This window comes from Microcebus murinus, chromosome 23, assembly GCF_040939455.1.
Source record: "Microcebus murinus isolate Inina chromosome 23, M.murinus_Inina_mat1.0, whole genome shotgun sequence".
NCBI classification, from domain to species: Eukaryota; Metazoa; Chordata; class Mammalia; order Primates; family Cheirogaleidae; genus Microcebus; species Microcebus murinus.
Window position 1 is genome coordinate 18623418 of NC_134126.1, and position 19635 is coordinate 18643052.

At 36.1% G+C, this 19635-nt stretch overlaps 1 non-coding gene across 1 annotated transcript; it reads right to left on the reverse strand.

The window, feature by feature from the left end:
* Nucleotides 1–269: 269 nt before the first annotated feature.
* On the reverse strand, nucleotides 270–432 carry LOC142864004 (U1 spliceosomal RNA). Its single transcript, XR_012914607.1, has one exon. It is a non-coding gene; the product is annotated as a U1 spliceosomal RNA (small nuclear RNA).
* Nucleotides 433–19635: the final 19203 nt, after the last annotated feature.

Below are 19635 nucleotides of genomic sequence, written 5' to 3' on the forward strand. Positions count from 1 at the left end.
CTTAAAACATGTCTGGTTTCTAATCATGGTTATTGCCACTTAAAATCCCTCTGATTTTTCCTTTCTTCTCTATTTTTTCCTGCTATTATATAACAACAGGCCATCTAAACCTTATCCTTAGATTACTGTCACAGCGAGATTATAAAATCTTTGAATTCAATGATCATATCTTATATTTGTGATCTTGAGCATGTCCTTGCTATCTCTTCTCTCAGGCAAGTCAAGGCTTTTATTTTATTTAAAATATTTTTTATTTCATTTAGTTTTGGGGGGTGAAAGCACAAATACAGTCCCCCACCACCATAAATAATGCAATCCAGTTCCTCACATTTGGGGAAATTGCAGTGGTTAGCACACCCCAAGTGCAATGGATGAGCCTCACCTTGGGAAAACTACCTCCATGATCATAGTTTCTCCCCTGCCATATAGTGTTTGCATTTTATTTTTAATGTATACTTTTTTGTTTGTATATTGAGATATCAAAGCACTAAACTCTGATAGGTGAGATATGATAAAAATAATATTTATAATAAAAATGATAAGTAACATTTGATGAATCAGACTATGCTAAGCATGTTTTATGCCTGATCTCATTTAATCCTCACATTTCTATGGCTTCAAATTGTTTATTTGCCACGTTATAGATGAGAGGAGTTTGAAACCATTCCATTCACTCTCTTCTAAACACCATGAGGTTGTTGGATCTCATATTTACAACTTTTGATTTCATTAATGGAGGCACCCAAAGTCCCATATAGGTTACCCATGGTGATTTTGCAAATAGTATAACTTGAGTTCCAGCATAAGCTAACTTCTAGCTACATCATTTACTACACACATGACCTTGGTAATTTATCCTCTTAGCACCCCAATTTCTGAAGCAAATTATAAGTAATAATGGGAATGTTCTTCTCAGTGCTTATGTGTTCTTGTTGGCAAATTCATTTTCTCACTTGGAAGGATCAATTCTGGTGACAGGAATGGCAGCTCCAAGAGGATGTAGAATTATGTAAAACTCTGGCAAGATCTCCAGAAAACATTCTGGGAAACCAGCCCACGTGCCTAATGACTTATCCTCTTGGGCATCTGGCCTCCTGGTCTCAATGCCTTTCCAATTGTAAACAAGACAAATTTAGTAAACTCCACCTATCCCCCCTGTGGATTATTTATCAAAAACCACCTCCCAATTCAGCCCAATTGCTGTTCTTGGGGGAGCTATACTGTGAAATTTAGAGACTGTGTAAGGACAGAGGTCCAGCACTGTGGCTTAAGGAAAGGAAACGCCAACAATACGATGTCTACCCATCCTTCAACTTCCTTAAAGTCACTGCCTTAAATGCACAGCATTTGGGAATATAATAATTCTGCCTAGTCTTGCTTTAAAGGTGAATTTTTCAATTTTTGAAAAGGTCCTTAGAATCACATTGCAGAATTAAAGGGTGTATTATAATTATCAATATCAATAGTCATAAAAGTTTATTAAAGGTCATTAAAATGAAAGGGGATGGCTCTAGATCCCATCAATCTGAATTGACTCCCTCCTCTTGTGTTAATTAGAAAACTCAGATAATGGTTCTATGGGGGAGTACAGGGAAAATTTAATTACGAAAGTTTAATGGGCCACTATCTACTTCCTGCCAGATTAAAAACTGATGATTTACACAATTTTAGATACTACCACAGGCTTTTCTAACAAAACATGTTGCAGAGTAATGTAAAAGTTTACTGAGAGCATTCTATTCATTTCAAAACAATGCTAGCAAAAGCTATGTTTGCACGCTCCTTTAAAAAAATTAGGCCACCATTGAAGATACATATTCTCTGTTTATTAATGCTTACAACCCTAAAATAAGTGACAAACAGAAAAATGCAGATTTTCCACATATATCGGTTGAAAATAAAATTAAATCTTTTATCCTCTTGGAACTGGGGAAAGGGAGACATTGGAGTTGGGGGCTACTGGAAGAGATTTGAAACCACCAAAGAAAGGAAAACTGTCTAAATGTTTGTGACTCATGATTTTCACCAAGGGTCTCTTTCATTAAAGGTCTCTTCCTTGAGTCTTATGTCTCATTCATATCTCTCGATCTGGGGCTGCCTGTGTCCAACACAAGTCATAGGCTCTCTGGAAAATGTGGAATTTAAATGATATGGATGCAAAGAAAAGAAATGATGACATATAATGGGAGATAAGAAAAAGAAATAAGAAGCAGCTGATTCTTAATTCTACTTATTTTCTAAATGGTATAGCTTGGAGTCATTGAGGAGTTAGTTTTCTAGGATATCCAAAACACATACATGCTTATGATTTTAATGACGAATTTAGGATTGTTAGCAAGCCCTCTAGATCTGATCTGTTCATTATGGTAGCCACTAGCCACGTGTGACTATTGGACACCTAAAATGTCTCTAGTCCAAAATAAGATGTGCTTCAAGTAGCAAACACACACCAAATTTTGAAGGCTTAGGATTTTAAAAAAAGATGTAACATATCTCCTTAATAATGTTTATATTGATTACATGTTGAAATGATTGCTTTATTGGATTAAATAAAATATATTATTAAAATTAATTTCACTGTTTCGTTTTACTTTTTAAAATATGGCTACTAGAAAATTCAAAATTAAATATGTTGCTTATATTCTATTTCCATGGCAGCCATGAGACAAGATGGTGGATCCCCCCATTTCCCTCCTAGACCCAGGGCTCCTATACCATGGAGAAGCAATGTGCAGGACAACAGATGTTGACCCCACATGGAAAGGCAAGAATTTGCCTAAGGGCAGGATTTATCGCAAGTATGTTTACTATAACATCAAGGTTGTTTCAGGATTTATAGTAAGTACATGAAAGTAGCAATCTTAGAAGCATTCCTGGGAACTGGGGTTAATCAGAAGTCAACATGGTGGATTAGCATCCAAGATGGAGTTACTTTAGCCTCTACAAAGGAGAAGTAATAGATTCTAAGATGGAACTCTGTGGCTTGGAGGATAATTTTAAGGACCAGTATGATTCACCTTTGAGGATAGAAGAGTAAAATCTAGCTCAGGAACAACAAAAGAGGGCAAAGAAATCTGATACTGGGAAGTGTCAGCCTACCTCACAGCTACAGGTTTCTGAGAAGATACGGTAACACTACATCATACACAGATTAACTTATGTTACAGAGGGAGAGAAACAGAGAAAGACTTAGACTGAACGAGTGAGCCTATATTATATAACAGGTCTTTCATTCCATTCCCTGATCACATGCCCTGGAATGATTCAGCATGAAAGAGACGTAGGAACCTCATGTTTGTTCATTCTTCGCTCCTTTGAGCCTCCCACAGCGTGGGAATCTTTCATGTTGAGTATTTTTCTAGAGCAGTTTAGAGTACTGACCCAAGCTAGCTTGTTAACTTTGGGCCATACATTAAAAATTATCAAATGTTCCAACACTGGAGAAGACAGTGGCTATGTTAAATTTATAGATAATTATATATCTACATATAATCTTTTAGGGGCTATATGAGAGATTTTCACTATATGTGAGTTTCACTATATATGATGACTTCTATGTGTGAAAAAAAGAAGTTCTCAAACTAAGGGAAAGCCTGAAAGATGGGTTATTTTGGAAAAAAAAAGTGACCCCATCTTCTTACACCATATACCAAAACAAGTTCTACATAAATTAAATAGTTTGATGGAAAACATAAAAACACTAAAAACCAAAACAAAACACAAATAGGAGGACACATACTTGAATATTTAACTGATCTTGGATTGGAAAAAAATTTTTAATGCATAAAAGCAATGGACAAAGTCTTAAAGGAAAGTATGGATACATTCGATCAAATAAAATTGTAAAGCTTTTGGATGTAAAATAAATGGAAACAAAAATCAAACAACTAAAATGGGAAAATTATTCGTAATGTGATTGATAAGGGGTTAATATCTTCAAAAGTCAAAAAAGCCATTATAACTAAGAAAAACATTAATTCCAGTTAAAAAATGAGAGAAGGTATGTAAACTGATAATCCACAGAAGCAAAAATACAGTGGAAGCAGTTTGGAATTCAACTTTATTTATAATCACATAGATGATAATTAAATAACAATAAAATACCATTATTTGTAATGGCAAAAAAATCATAACTAGAAGCTTAATAAGATGGCAATGCTTAAATCAATTATTGTACATTCAATGCATTGAAAACTATTTAAAATTATATTTTCAAATTTTTTTAGGAATAAGAAAGATGGTTTAAATAAAAAATAAGCTCCTAAATTATATATACTATACAATCCAATTATGTAAAATACATATAAATTCTCACTGGAATAAGATGTGAATGATAAAAAGTAAAATACCATTTATGGGAAATACATCTCTCAGTTGTGCAATTACAAATGATTTTTATTTATATTCTTCTATTTTGCAGATTTCCTATGGTGATCTTATACTATTTTTATCATAAAAATTATTTAAGAAAAATGTACAAAAAATATTCAATCTAACTAGTGATTAAAGAAATATAAATTATAGCAGTATCAAATTACCATTTTTTTCCTACTAAGTTAGCAGTAAATAAAAGCAGCAAGTAAGTGTGGGTGTGGTGAGACAAAACTCCTGTCTAAAATGTAGGGTGGGACTATGTCATCAAGAGCTATCAACATAGTACAGCTACTTTCAGGAATTCATCTTAAGAAATCAACCTGAAACCTTGGGCAAAAGTTCACTGTAGCAAGGTGCTCATTGAAATTAGAATAGAACACTGGAAGCAACCCAAACATCCAACAGTGCTTAGTTAAATGAGATTCAACCCCACAATGATCTATTAAGTAGTCATCAAAAAGGTATTTTGGGAGTGCTTTCAACGACATGGGGAGTATTCATGGCATTCCACTGAGAGCAAAAATTAGAATGCAAAAACTACACATATATATAGTACGATCTCATTATACAAAATACTGTATCATATGCTGAGAAAAGACTGGAAGGGATCAAGGTAAAAGGTTAACAGCAGTTTATCTCTGAATTATAATATGATTCAGTAAAAAAAAATTTCCTCTGGTTGATTTTAACTTTTTGTGTTTTGTTTTGTTTTATTTTGGTTTTTTGTTTGTTTGTTTGTTTTTGAGACAGTGTCTCGCTTTGCTGCCCAGGCTAGAGTGAGTGCCATGGCGTCAGCCTAACTCACAGCAACCTCAAACTCCTGGGCTCAAGCGATCCTCCTGCCTCAGCCTCCCAAGTAGCTGGGACTACAGGCATGTGCCACCCTGCCTGGCTAATTTTTTCTATATATATTAGTTGGCCAATTAATTTCTTTCTATTTATAGTAGAGACGGGGTCTCGCTCTTGCTCAGGCTGGTTTCGGACTCCTGGCCTCAAGCAATCCTGCCGCCTCAGCCTCCCAGAGTGCTAGGATTACAGGCGTGAGCCACCACTCCCAGCCTTTTTAAACTTTTTGTTTATTATTTTCTATGTTTTCCAATTTTTAAAAAAACAGAAAAAATACTTTTAAATGGCTGTGATCCTAAAGAGCTCCTTTCAGTAGGCAGTTCTCGAAAGTGCTCCTTAGAAGTTTCGCTGCATGGTGCAGGGGTTGAGGAATCCACAGACTGAAAGAAAGACGGGCTGCTATGGGAGCTGCGGTCAGAAGCTGGTGGCCAGGAGGGAAGTGTGTGTTGGCTGCTGGGGAAGAAAGCCCTGGCCAGTGTCGCAGCTCCAGGAGCAGCTGTTAGGAGACTTCCTGGAGCAATGCCTTGGGAGCCATGCACGGAGTCTGCATGCAGGGCAGTCCCAGCATCCTCATGTTGGTACCTAGCGAGTGGTACCCTTCAAATGAAGAGGGCTAGCCTTCCTTTTTCTGCCCAACTTGTCTTCTTAGGAACAGTGAAGACTGTAGACTATTCAGTGTAACCCTCCCTCAGGAGAGAGAGAGAGAAAAAAAATATATATATATATATATGTATATATAGTGTGGAAAATGTCGGGTGCCGGGACGCAGCTGCTTGCCACCTCCCTATAGCTCCGCATCGCCTCGGCCCAGTGCTGCATGTGGCCAGTTGGAGGGCACGCTGCTGGGGCCAGGACCCTGCATGCCACCGGACCCCTGCTCAGGAATGCCCCCCAGGCCCATGTGCCGCTGCCTGTTTCCGGCCTCGCTGCTTGCGTGATCCTGATTGGGTAATTTTTGAATCCCACTGTTTTTGATTGGATGTTAAAGCTTGTTGCTGATTGGATGTTAAAGTTTGTTATTGATTGGATGTTAAAGCTTGTTGTTGATTGGATGTTAAAGCTTGTTGTTGATTGGATGTTAAAGCTTGTAGTTGATTGGACGCTTTTTGAGCCTTAGCAAGGGTATAAAAGCAGGGGCAGAAAGGGCAGAAGGGTCAGAATAACAGAAGACACTGAAGAGAGCTGTAGCAGTAAGTGTGCTGAGCCTGCTGTAGAAGAATAAAGGCTATTCTCCAACTCTTGGTTCTTTTCCTGGTCAAAGGAATAAGAGCTATACCAAGAGCTGTAAGGCTAGCCGTACACATTGCTGCAACATATATATATTTATTTAAAATATGGTGGTAGTTGAAGTCCACTCTGGGTGGGGCTTTACAGATCGTGAGCAATAGGCTGGAGCCTGGTCTTCAGATTCCAGCCAGAACTATGGAGCCTGGGGAAAGAAGGTTGGAATAAAAATTTACATGTTTTAAATGTGTGTTATTATAATTTGAAATGTTCATTGGTTTATAAGACATTTAGATTATACAGATCAGTGGTCTTCAAAATGTTCTTGTACCAGGCTCCATCAGCAAAAAAAGTATTGGACAACCCCCTCATATAAAAATGTTTACTTAATAATTATAGAATAATATACTAATAGTATGTGTACCATAAAACATAAACTAAATATATATAGTGTCTACATGTAAAACCTACATAAACTAGATATTCACAAAGGATAAGATAAAGATAGGATGAACAATATTTAAAAGTAATTTTATTTCATTTATTGATGGTATAAAATGCACAATGTAATAGGAACTGTGGTTGAATATGCTTCATTGGCTTTGAAAATTTTTGGTTAATTCCTTGTGATATAGTGATTCAATGATCTGGTTTTAAGGTCTTTATTTTAGCACAGGGTTTTAAGGGATGCCATTACTGGGAAAGAGGCATCTCACAAAGAAAGATAGATCCAAATGGAAGAAGTTCATTCTTGGCTCATCTTACTAAATCATGATGCTCATTTTTCAATCACAAACTCCAATTATACAGAGGTATTTATTGTTGGCAAGACTGTGAGGAAACAGACACTGTCCTACATTGCTGGTGGGAGTGTAAATTGGTACAACATTTATGAAGATAATTTGGCAACGTCTTTCAAAATTACAAATGCACACACTTTTTGATCCAGACATTCGACCTCTTAAGAATTTATCTGACAGCAATACTAGCACACGTGCAAAATGGCACATAAAACACGGTAATCCAAAGCAGTGTTATTTGCGATAGCAAAAGACTGGAAGGAAACAACATAAATATGTATCATTTGGGAACTGGAAAATCAATTCATGGTATATTTATAAGAAGGAATATTAGAAATCTTTTGGGTAAATACCCAGAAGTGGAATTGTATGATCATATGGTAATTCTATTTTTAGCTTTTTGAAGAGCCTCCATACAGTTTTCCATAATGGCTGTACTAATTTAGTTTACATTTCCACCAACAGTGTACAGGAGTTCCCTTTTTTCCACATCCTTGACAACACTTGTTGTTGTACAGCATGGTGAATATAGTTAAACACGGTATTTTATATCTCAAAATTGCTAAGAGGGCAAATTTCAAATATTCTCACCACAAAAATTGTTAAGTATTTCGGGTGATGAGCATGTTAACTAACTTGATTTGATCATTCCACATTGCATTCATAAATCATAACATTACTCTGTACCCCATAAATTTATACAATTATAGATTGTTAAATAACAAAAAGTAAGGAATATTGTGCAGTCATAAAGAGGAACACAAAAACTCTTTCTGCCTTGTTATGCAACTATCACCATGACATAGTAAGTGAAAAAAAGTAAGGTGCAAAATATTTCTGGGATGCTAAGAATTCTATTACAAAAGAGATAGGTAGGAAGCAGAATATGGAGGTATGTCAGCTTTTTGTATATGCATAGTATGTTTCTGGAAGGACCATGAGAAACTGGCACCTCTGATCATCCCCAGGATGTATATTGGGATTGGAAACAAGAGTGGGAGGATGACTTTTCATACTTTATGCTCTTAAGTGTTTTGGACTTCATACAATATGCAAATATCACCTGTTTAAAATCATTTTTGAGCTATTAAATGGACTAGTTTTTATGAAATTAACCACATTGATAACATCTTATAGCGTGTAAACTGCAAATTTTGCAGTTGGCAAATGAAGGCCTGAGGAATATGCTGTATATTCTTCCACTGTGGAGTTCTTCCACTCTTCTCTCAGGATATAGCAGGGTCTACATGTCACATAAGGACCAAAAGGGTAAGTGGTGTCCATCCCTACATTAATGGTCAATAAAGCTTAATTTTTTTTTTTTTTTGAGACTTGGTCTTCCTATGTTGCCCAGGCTGGTCTTGAACTTCTGGACTTGAGCAATCCTCATTTCTCAGCCTCCTGAGTAACTGAGACTACACCTCCAAGTGTGCATCACTGTGCCTAGCATTTTTTTTAAATTTATACATAAAATAAATATAAATAAAAGCTGTATTATTGCTATTGTTTGCTATACCTAACAGATTCTCACAAATCCTCTCAATACAAGCACTCTGCTTTAGGGGCTACTGGTTTTAGATGTGTCAAAAGTCATGGTACCATTGATAAAACAGCCAAACATTAGTATAAACTAAGATATAAGAATTTATTAGCATGTTCTACATATTAGTAATAACCAACTTTTTTCAAGATATAAATGCTATATAGGAAAAGCTATACACCAAATCAGTGGGAAGATAACAGATACTTCAAAAGTCTCTGTTTCATCCTATTTCTGCAGCACATACACTAACTATAAGCTACAGTCAGGTCAATTTGGACACTAAAATGGCATAACTACTTCTGATTAAACATTTTAACATCAGAAATATTTTCCTTTAAAATAAAGAGACATTTATACAAAGGACAACAAAGGAAGTGCCCCAAAGCAAAACAAACAAACAGAAAAACTCAGTTTGTGTTGTTTCCATTTCTAGCTAGTTTCCAATGTTCTGTACTGAAGAATTTTTCATTATAAATCCAGGGCTGGGTTGTCAGTTCTAATTTAGGTAGATGTAGACAGTTTTCCACTGCAGCTCTCTTGCCTGAAGCCGTCTATCTGGCTTCTAGACACTACTGTGTCAACAGCGTGTCCTTGAACATTTCAGGTGCAGATAGAGTTAGTGGTTCACACCAGAGACAAGATATCAGAAACTAAGACACCAAGCAAATGGAGTCATGTGGTGGCTGTAGATATTAGAATGTCCTCACAGTCTTGTTTTATAAGATGTCCAATGAGTCTAAAGACCCAGACAAAGCACAGGAAAATAGTAAATATATGGCAGGGAGCTTTTTTCCAAAGCACTTTAACATTTTCTGGGAAGAGGAAGGAATACCACAAATAGCAAGCCAAGTACAAACTGCAGAAAAACTGTCAAGTATGCACCACAAGACAGATGCTCTCTCTGTTCTGCATTTTCATTTACAAACATCAAACTCAGAATCAAATGGGTGTGTTCCCCTCTTGCGCATTTGACCAATGCTCAGTCATCATCCAAGATTCACCTGGACTGTAGCCTCCTGATTGTAGCCTTCTTCAGATTTATCAATCACCACCCCAATTCCTAGGGATGCAGAATTAATCTCTTCCTTTCCTATCCCAATAGCACTTTGGGGCCATGTCTAGTCTTGCAATTTCCTGTTATGTTCAGTTTTTGTCTATGTATCTGACTTCCCTACTGGAATGAGCTGCTCAGGCCATGACTGTGCCTTAATCATGTTTGATTTATGTTTGATTTTTCTAGTGCTTAGTGCTATGCCCTACACTTTTGGATATTTCGTAAAAGTAGATTTTAGAGTAAGGAAATGAATATAATTTGATTTGATTATGTACACATAGAATTATTTCCTCTCACATACTTTTTACATTACTTTGATTGTTCTAGTTACCCTGTCAACAACATTTCTGTGTAGTCTGTGACCTCCTGTAATTATTGCAGCTGTAAATGCTTCTTCATGCATTCATAAAGCTATGGATATATTTTTGGACTACAGTTAAAACAGTGGCTGACACATAATAATCAATGACTAGACAAGAATGGACTCTGATTTCAGAACCACTCTCTCTCTAGGCTATTGAATAATTTTCATCAAGAAACACCCCCCCCAACCAGGCTCTACAGTAAATAAACAAGTTACAGTAACTAGAATATTTTAGTTCCCCAATTACTTCTCCTTTGTTTCTTACAATCCACTCCCACACTCTGTATTCCTTTCATTTTTTTCTTTCTTTCTTTTCTTTTTTTAGTATCAACTGCTTATCTGTGTTCATATTCAGTCTTTCTTTTGTCCAGAAATAAATCTCTAGATACTAGCTCATCGGGATTTAAAGTTAATGCATATTTTCACTTGAATAGAAAAATCTTTGCCTATAAATCTCAAGGAATAATTTTTGATATCAAGCTATTTTTGAGAATAAAAAATGTCTTAAATAAAATAAATAAAAAATAAAAAAGAATAAAAAAGTCTTTACTGAATGAAGTGATGTGGTATTGTAAAAGAGCCTTAGACTGAGGATCAGTAGATCTGAATCTGTCTATCACTGATTTACTCTTTATATCATAGATTCTAAGGCATATATTTGGTGCAAATGGATTGAAAGTTTGTGCTTCCCCAACCCCAAATTCATATGTTGAAACCCTAATCCCAATGTGATGATATTTGGAGTTAAAGGTCTTTGGGAGGTAATTAAGTCAAAAGGGTAGAGCCTTATCTTCCAAGTAGAATAAAAAACATATTGGTAAGTATATGGAGATTTGAATAACATTCTCAATCTACTTGATGTAAGTGGCATTTATAAAACACTATACCCACCACTACAGAATACACATTGTTTTCAAGAGCTCATAGAATATTCATCAAGATATATTGCACATGAGGCCATGAAAGGTGTCAGTGAAATCATGCCAGTTATGTGCTCAATCATATTCATTAAGCATTAATAATAAAAAGATAACTGTGAAACTCTCCAAAATTTGTAATTAAGTAATATACATTTCTAAATAGCTTTCAAGTCAAAGAAAAAAAATTACAAGAAAAATTAGAAATATCTTGTCTGAATGAAAATATAAATGCAGCATATCAAAATTTGGGGGCAAAACTTGAGAAGTGCTTAGAGGAAATTTATTGCTTTGAAATAATTATATTGGATAAGAGAAAAGCTCTAAAATCAATGATCTAAGCTGCCACCTTAAGAAGCTAAAAAGGAAATGCAAATTAAGCCTAAAGCAACTAGAAGAAAGAAAATAATAAAGATAAGAATGGAAATCAATAGAAGCCAAAGAGAAAAATCAACAGAGTCAAAACTTGGTTCTCTATAAAGATTAATAGAATTTATAAACCTCTAGCCAGACTGATCAAGGAAAAAGAAAAGAAAGAAAACATCAATTACCACCAGCAAGAATGAAAGAGGGGATATCACTATGGATCCTACAGACATTAGAGTTATTTTTGTCATTTTCTTAGTAGTTCCTCTAGAACTTATAATACACATCTTATTGTATTAAAATCTATTTCACATTTATAGTAACTTAGTTCCACTAAGATCTATAAAAATACCCCTATATGGCTTCCTTTTTTGTCTACTGTTAAAAATATTTTTGTTATACATATTGTACATATTATATATATATATTTTTTATAAACTAAACAATGTATTGTTATAACTATTGTTTTATATAATTTTATGTCTTCTAAAGATGCTAGGAGAAGAAAGGAGATCATAAATATGCACGTATAAGTTAAGTGAAGAAAGAAAAATAGCTATGCAGTTATACTGTCTTTTATCATTACCTACATAATTACTTTTATCAGAGCTCTTTGTGTGTGTGTGTGTGTGTGTGTATGTGTTTTTGTGTTTCTATGAATTCAAATTACTGTCTGGTGTCACTTTCTCTCAGCCTGAAGAACTTCCTTCAATATTTCTTTTAAAATATATCATTTTCTGCTAATGATAAATTCTCTCAGTTTTTATTTATCTGAGAATGTCCTTATTTTGTCTTTTGAAAGATAGTTTTGCTGGATATAAAATACTTGGTTGATATAGTTTTTTAATAGTACTTTGAATATGCTGTCTCACTGACTTCTGGCTGCCATTATTTCTGATGAGAAATCAGCTGTTAATCTCAGAGCAGTTTTCTCCTATATTATGAGTCACTTTCCCCTTGCGTTTAAGATTCTTTGTCTCTGTATTTTGGCAATTTAACTATAAGGTGTTTAGGTATGGCTTTCCTTGAGTTTAATCTACTTAGAAGATAAGCTTGTTGAGCTTCTTGAATGTGTAGATTATTATTTTTCATTAAATTTGGAAAGTTTTCAACCATTATTTCTTCAAATTTTTTTTATGTTCCTTTTTATCTCTCTTTTCTTTTTGGTCCCCTTAATATGTGTATGTTAGTGTACTTAATTGTGTCCGACAATTCTTTTAGGGTTTCATTTCTCTTTATTCTTTTTTCTTTCTGTTCTTTGGATTTCATAATCTCTATTGATCTATTAATACAAGCTCATTGAATCTTTTTTCTGCCAACTCATATCTGCATTTGAGCCCTTCTAGTGAATTTTTTTTATTTAGGTTATTGTAATTTTCAACTCTGCAATTCCATTTGATTCTTCTTTCTTTTTTTTTAAATAGTAAACTTTTTATTGTAGAACAGTTTAAGATACACAGAAAAATTACCAAGGCAGCACATTGATTTCTCCCACCTAATTTCCTCTATTATTAACATCAAACATTAGTAGGGTACATTTGTTACAATTGATGAGATAATGTTGATATGGGTCACACTTTCCTGTTTCTTTGCATGTCTAATATCTTTTTGTTGAAAATTGAATATTTATTGTAACAACTCCTGGCAATGATTCCATGTTTCTGGGGCTGGTTATTGATTGCTCAGCTATTTATTTACTTATATATTTATTTTTTTTACAGGCTCATTTGAACTAATTCTGCAAGGTCTATTTTTCCTACAGTGTTCACTCTATGTCATCCTTGTTCAGATTTTTCTCCTTGTTTTATCTTTTAGTTTTCTGTGGGTCCCCTTAGGTCATTTTAAATTACTTATTGGTCAAAGTTTGTGCTTACATTCCCTTAGGTAATTAGATTTTAACCCTTTACTATCGGATGTGGGTGTGTCTTGGAGATTGCTTTTACAGTTTAATTCTGGCCCTACATTTAACTAGGAACTAGTAGCTGAGAGGTGCTCTCTCTGGTCACTTTTTTTTTTTGAGACATAATTTTGCTGTCACCCTGGGTAGAGTGCAGTGGTATCATTGTAACTCATTGCAACATCAAACTCCTGGACTCAAGGAATCCTCTTGCCTGCGCCTCCCAAGTAGCTAGGACTACAGGCACATACCACAACACCCAGCTAATTTTTCTATTTTTAGTAGAGACAGGATCTCACTCTTGTTTAGGATGATCCTGAACTCCTGAACTCAAGCAATCCTCCCACCTTGGCCTCCCAGAGTGCTAGGATTACAGGCATGAGTCATTGCACCTGGCCTTTCTAGCTACTCTTGAGAGAATGCAGTTTGGGGTATGCATACAATCTTCCAGACTGTCAGGAATGGGTGAGGTTTATTTTTAATCCTGGATTCCCTGGAGCTTCCCCTGGGTTAGAGGACCATATTCAGTGGTTGGTCAGAGGTTTTGCTGAAGCTGTTTGACCAGTACAGCTTCTGTCAATTGCTAATGGATCTGTGAAGTGGCTTGGGCAATGCTTTCAAGTCTACCCCACGTCCTTCCCTGATTGGTCCAGTCATAAGGGTATAACCTAGTGCATGCACTCAGTCTTGCAGACTACAGAGTTGACTGTGATCCCAGCAGGTGTCTTCTTGGCTATTTCCTTCCCTGGATCTATCCTCTTAATGTCTGATTACAATGAGGTTTTGCTTGTTTCATGGCACTATAGCTTCCTCTTAATTACTGTCCACCAAGATCTCCATTGTTTTTGACAAGGACCTCAGGCATAGAGTTCTCTACATTTTGTTCCAAAATCTGTCCCCCTTAGGGACAGCTATGGAGCTTTCCATCTTTACAGCCTGCCTTTCCTCCCCTGTTCATAACTGTGTCATAGCTAGGAGTGGGTATGGTGGCCCACTTTTCCTGGAGTGACACTTATACAGATACTAAGAGAGATAGACCAGACACTCCTGGTCTTCTAAACTTACCCATTCCAACATAGAACCTCTGCCCTACAAGCAAGTTGGGTGGGACAGGGGTATGGGATGTGGAAGAGGGGGATTATTGCATGAAGCTCAAATAACTGATTGGTCTGCTGAAACTAACATGGGATTCTAATCTAAGAGCTGAAGTGGGTGGGGAAAGGGAGCCCAGTCCTCAGGGTTATGCCTACTTAGAATAGAACTTCTGCAACATGGAGCTGTGATAAGAAATGTTCGTGGGTAGCTTGCCTTTCTCAGGGTGAAACCATAGCCTCTGGCTGAGAGCTGAAATGAGCTTTTATAAAATGGAGCTGGTCGAAGGATGGGAACTAGACTATTGTCATTCTTACTGAGATATAGCAAATTTTCTTGAATTAATGTTTGCCTACTTGTTGTATGTTCATGGTCAATTTGTAGACACTTTAATTTCTTTTTCTTTTTATAATTTTTACTGATTGAATGGTTGCTTCACTGGGAAGAGGGTTGGCCAAGAGAAGTGCTGCCTATACAGATGTGAAAATTCAATTAGATGTTAGAATTCCTGTTGATAAATATTGCAAGATGGTGGGCAGAAAGAAATATCATCATCCATTTATTTGAATATCTCATTTAGTTCACAGTGGAACAAATTTGCTATACACTACCTAGTTGGAAGGATTTGAAAAATAAAAAATATAAACTGTAAAACTATTTAAAGACTTAGTCACACTTTTGGTTTAGAAATATAGCAAATTGCATTAAAAAGAAATCATAGACATAATTTATAAATATTAAATCATTTGAAAATCAAAGAAACAATTTATCATTTTATTGTGTTTCTTCAAATGGATTTGAAGAGTAATTCTAAGAGAGCTGCTTCATCTTGCTGCTGTTTCACCACCCCCTCTCAGAGCACCTTGAAACCACCACTTTCAGACCTGCCTAATCTATAAAATTAGTGTGGGATACAAGTTTACTTCTTTCTTTCTTGTTATAAAGTTTCTGGAGGCCTCACTAGAAATGATGGAGGAGAGGCCATAAGATGAAAAGGATCATGTTGTCAAAAATGGCTGATAACACATATGCAATTTATTCTAAATTGCTTATTTTGTAGACTATTTCTATTCATAAAAAAATGAAGTAAAGAATTGCTACAGTTTTCCAGATAAAGTGTGCCTAAAAGTTCCAAATACTCCTGTCTAAAAGATCTACATGTTGATGCTAAAGTCGTGTTGAACTTGGGTAAATTTGCCCCAGTTGCCTTCTATACTTTCAGTGAGGAGACGCCACCTGAGAGAAATTAACCGAGGAGGGGATCCTATAGGTACCTAACAGCTGCTCTTTCTGAGACTAGGAAACTGCATCATTAAGGATGATAAATGACAAAGTTGAAGGACAAGAGGTGAATTTGGCAGGTTATCCTGGAATATGGTAATGGAATGTTGTAATAGCATTTGGATTGGCTTCAGTAATTCCATGTGCAGAAATTTCTGATGCATCTGGTGTCAAATTATTGAATTTCATCTCCAAGAAGGAGTGATTTTAAAAATCTCCCTGGCTCTTATTGGCAATAATGGAGATTTGAGAAGAGTCGGTAAATAAATTTACTAAATTTCTCCTAGTGTTGAACAGCACTATTATTTCAGATCTTTTGCAGGCCTTTAGTAAAAGTTTATTTTTTTTTTCCTGTTACAAACTTCTGCCAAAGATTCCTCATACTATAGTAATTGAATTTTTCATCCATTATTCCAGTCTACTGAGCTCTGTTGTAACCTGCTTTTATGATCCAATAGATAACTCCTTATTTCAGCTTTATGTCATCTTAAGATGTGATCAACATGTTATCAAGCACATTGTGCCCTAGTTTCCTCATCTCTACAGTGGAGATAGAATAATACCTAACCCAAAAGATTTTTTGCAAGTATAAAATGAGTGAATGTATAAAAGTTTATAGTAATATTTTAAATATTATTAATAATTAAGTATTATTAGTAATTACTATTATTATTATCTAATAAGTTGATTTAAAATAATAAAGAATTAAAAGCCAAGACCAAAACACATATGTCACTACACATACTACTACAAACCTCTTCCAAGAAATAGCTGTCTAGTAACCAAAATGATTGGAGGTTTATTTTGTTTATCCAGTGACATATCCATTTAGTTGTACCAGCACTCAGTCCATGCTTCTCCTCCTTCTCACAAAAATAAAATGAGAGTTTTATTCACATGAGTTGCTCAAGTCAAAATGAGCCATGTATTCTCCTGATATAAGTAAATAACCCCAATCCAAACATCAAATAAATTTTTATTATATATGATATTTCCTCTGTGAATATCTGGCATTTTAGAGACCATCTCTGGCTTTCATGAGTGTTTAGAGACTCTTCATGCATTTATTGTTCCTTTTTTTCAATTTGATGAGTCCTTTCCATGTGCTAGGTAATGTGCTATATATCAGAGATGAAAAAATAGATGTAAATTATTGTTTGGGTATCATGTAGTGTAAGGAAATATAGGTAATAATCATAATTTTATGGGGAAATTATGAAAGGGGGCCATGAAGTCCCAGAAGTGGGGATTGACGTGAGGTTTCTTTAAGGACATGACATACTTGAGCCAAGTCTGAAGACAAGTGAACCCCAGTGAAGGGAGTGGGTAGGGCATTCTAAGAAGCAGCAAGGGTGTGCAGAAAGGGATGGGGGTATAGGACAGAGGCAACTGTTGAGACAAGGGAAATAGTGTTCCGGTAGAGTTGTAGGGAATTGGTAGGAAACGATGCTGGAGAGGTAAGACTGATTGATAATACCATTAAATACATGATTTAATGCTAAATCGATTGTTAAGTACAGTGAAGTTAAAGGAGTTGAGGGCAGGGGATGGTTCCAGGATGGGGAAATGTTATGTAATTCTAAGGACAATGGAGGCTGACTGAGATATGGCTCTACTCCAAGACATGTGAGTCTTAATCCTCCAAATGCTGCCTCCTTTCTGGGGAAGAAGTCACGGGAAGGTCACGTTACCTCCCAAACAGAGGGGTTCATTTCCTTAGTGGGTGTCCAGTCAATAGACCCAGTCAAGTTGGTCATAGCAAGCGGGTTTTGATTACTTGGCATACTGTCGACAGTTCCCAAAGCAGCGTGTCCCTGAACAAAGGGGATGGACTGGTTTTATCCTCAGAGGGTAACGAGTTGTGATCTGATAGGCTCTTGCAATGGGGCGATGCCAGGGCTCAATCTGACTGGATCCTGGATCCTGCCATGTCCATGTCTTAATTCAGTCCCTGCTCCTGGGTCTAAGCACTGAGCTTCCACCCAGGGCTGCATGCTTGGTTCATCCGTAGGTCGCCCAGGTTACTTGACCTTCAACCTGGGGTTCCATGGCAACAGAAAAACAACTCACGACTTTGTCACATAAAAGTCAAGGCCAGTTGGTCTCGTATGGTTACATCTTTGCTGCAAACAGCACTGCAGACCATGAGGTCCATGGCAGCCTCAAGTCCTGGGGTGCCTGTCACTCAGCACCCTTGTGGACAGTGGGGCAGTGACTCTTCTTGAACCTTCTAACATCCCTTAGTGAAGGCAACCTACACCACCTGAAGATAGTTCACTCTTTTCTGCAAGAGTAAAAACTAGATGTAAGTTCATTTCAAGTGGTGCCTTTCTTTGCAATGTGTGAGTTCTTTCCTCTTTTGTTCTCCACACAATGGGAAAAAGGAAGAAACTTGTCAGAATAACTGACACTGGAATTGTTATTCGTTTTCAACCCATTCTTAGTTCAGGCCCCACTTCTGACTCACAAAATTTTCTGTTTGAGTCTCACAGCGCTTTTTTTTTTAAACTATCAGGATGAAAATAAAATTTCTCTGTGGTACGCAGAAATTTTAGGTCAATAAATTTCCTAGGACCTAGACATCTGGAGATATAAAATTTACCTTGAGTTTGGAGCCTAGGACTTCAATGAGTGCTAATATAGGAAGGGTCAAACAGTGTCACCAACCACTCTGACCAATTCTTGCTGACTTAATCCCAAACTGATTGGTTTAAAGAACCCCAGGAAGTGTCTTACTTCTTAAGATTGTTGTTGTCGCAAAATCTTAATGGTCCCTTCAAATGAAAATATACCTCGCAGGCCTAGTAACTGACCTATTTGATTCCAACATAGATCATAATAATTTGACAGTGTCACTTATTTTAGAGTCTGATTGCCTTCTTTGCCTCCGGGTGCTAGAGAAAAAGGGATTTGTGACTGAAAGGGTTAAGTAGGTTTTATTATAATGTGCTCCTATTTCATTTCCCTCCCTTCAGCTCCTTCACAAAATGTTAATCTAATTGTGATACTATCACTTTGATGACAATATGACAAGACAGACAAATTTGATTTTATTCTCCACAGAGCAAAGCATATGCTGCTTGGGAGGCTTTGACAGAGAGAAGGACATAAAACAAATGGAGTTCATGAATATACAATTTTTATTGTACACAGTAGTGACATCCAAACTTCAGAGACTAGGTGGGTGAGACTGAGACTTTACTATTGAGATTAATGGGTACGTAAAAAGGTGCCAACAGAGAGTACTACAGTTTATGTTAAAAATGTCGATGTGGATAAGAATAATTTTCTTCTCAAGATGAATGATACACTTAATGGCTGCGAGACATTTGTGCCCGGTAGCAGTTCCTCCAAAGTAATTTTTTGTTGTTATTGTAAATTATATAATCTTAACTGCAATTATAGTCCTGTTTAGGTAAAGGTCAAGTTAGTGCCGTGGATGGTTATAAAGCAAAAAGGAAATTGGTATATGGATTCCCTTGCTGATAGCTTATGAATGATTTCAAGTAAGATGATTTTTTGGTAACTCTATTTCTCGTTTAATGTAATATAGCGAGTAAAGACAGCACACATTAACAAAACACAAATTAGATTTCTCTAAGTAAACATGTATCTTCTAAAGGAGTGGGGCTGTTGGAGAAAGGACAGTTTGAAGGTTAAAGACATCCTGCAAACAGGCGAGGCTCGTTTTCAAGAAAATCTCGGAAGCATGATAAGTATTGAGACATTCTCGTTGTTGGGTTTAAATCTCTCTCTTTCAATTTGACTTACTGGAACACAAAATCCAACATGGTTCCTGGTCTTCACTTTTCAAAGCTTACTCTGACATTGAGATTCAACTCACCTTGTCTGAAAGGAATAAAAAATAATCGTCTGA